Source organism: Ceraceosorus guamensis, assembly GCF_003144195.1.
Source record: "Ceraceosorus guamensis strain MCA 4658 unplaced genomic scaffold IE81scaffold_54, whole genome shotgun sequence".
Classification (NCBI taxonomy): Eukaryota; Fungi; Basidiomycota; class Exobasidiomycetes; order Ceraceosorales; family Ceraceosoraceae; genus Ceraceosorus; species Ceraceosorus guamensis.
In genome coordinates, this window is record NW_020290049.1 from 66,351 (window position 1) to 67,937 (window position 1,587).

Consider the following 1,587-nt stretch of genomic DNA (forward strand, 5'->3'; position numbering starts at 1 on the left):
GTTCTCTTGTGGTCCTTCCATCCCTCAAGCGTGCCAAAAGCTCGTACGTGACAATTGCAAGCACCATCGCGGCCACAAGGATGAGGTCACAGACCCGAATGGCGGATGGCTGCTGGATCTTCGGAGATGACTCCGTCTGGCATGCCGCATCCACCATCTTCTTTGAGGCGGCCAGCGCCCCTTTGTTCTGCCTTGTGGCTCCTTCAAGCGGGAAGGAGTGCGATTCGGTGGCAATGCCCAGTCCTTCAAGCTGAAGTGCTCTGGTCCAAGTTGCCAGGCCAGCGACTTCGCCTGCGAGGGCGCTCTTCTCTTCGTGATGCTCTAAGAGCTGCTGCACAAACGTCAAGTGTAGTCTGCTTTTAGATGTCCTCCTTGACGCAGATTACTCCTACCACCCACACTCACATTCTCTCCACTAGTCAAGCCAGTATCACAATCTGTCCATTCTCCTCCTCCCTGCTCTTCGCACACCACTGCGCCATTCTCTAGCTGCCATGGCTCCTGTGAAGGACATCAAAGGACCGACCGTGCTCAGCGTCTCCTTTACAATGGCTCACGAAGCGTCTTGCAAACTCACTTTCGTTTGCATGGCTGGCAATCCGAAACGCCATTGAGCTAAACCAGATGTAGGCACCATGTCTCTAGCTTGGCCATGCACTGGTGACTTACCTGCCAGAAAATCCGTAGTTTGAGTATCCGCTTGCTTCCGTGCCCAGATCGCCTCTGTGAGCAGGGTTCTCTCCAACAGCTCCTTGAAGGCCTTGCTGCTTCTATTGCTTGATGCAAGCAGTTCCATTACCTTTTTGCAAGGTCTTGTTGGTATGTGGCACCTCAACCATAGAAAACCAACAACATTATTGACAAACTTTGCAAGCTACCAAGTTGTCAAGTCAATCGTGATCGAGAACATGCTTTTTGTTTTGTGGTCGCGTACGGGGTACATGCTGGAGCAATCAACGGACGCGGATGAGGAGACCAACCAAGATGGCAGTGTTGATCACCATTGCAGCGATCAACACGCTCACTTGCTTCTTGTAACAACAAGCAGCGAGCTCAAGACGCTCAAGGCGCAATGTGAGGCCCAAAAAGTCCATAGCGGTCGTGCCGCGCTCAAGGTCTTGCACCTTTGCCTCCAACTTGCCTACCAAGTTGTCAAGTCAATCGTGATGGAGAACATGCTTTTGTTGGTCGCGTACAGGGTACATGCTGTAGCAAATCAACGGACACGGATCAGGAGACCAACCAAGATGGCAGTGTTGATCACCATTGCGTCGATCAACACGCTCAGTTGCATCTTGTAGCAATGAGCGGCGAGCTTGAGACGCTCAAGACGCAATGTGAGGCCTGGCAAGTCCATAGCGGTGGTGCGCAATGAGTCTTCGTGACAAAGGACCTTGGCAAGGAGACACTTACCACAGGTGAACGATCTCCAATGTTGACCGCGTGAGTTTCGTTGACTACAGAGGGAGGACGCTGGATGCATTTATGCGTCAAGTTGGTGTGAGCTTCTCTTCTGAGAAAGTCAAGAGTCACGTATGTACTCACAGAAGAACCACTTTCCGAGCGACGAGGGTGGTCGGATCCCGC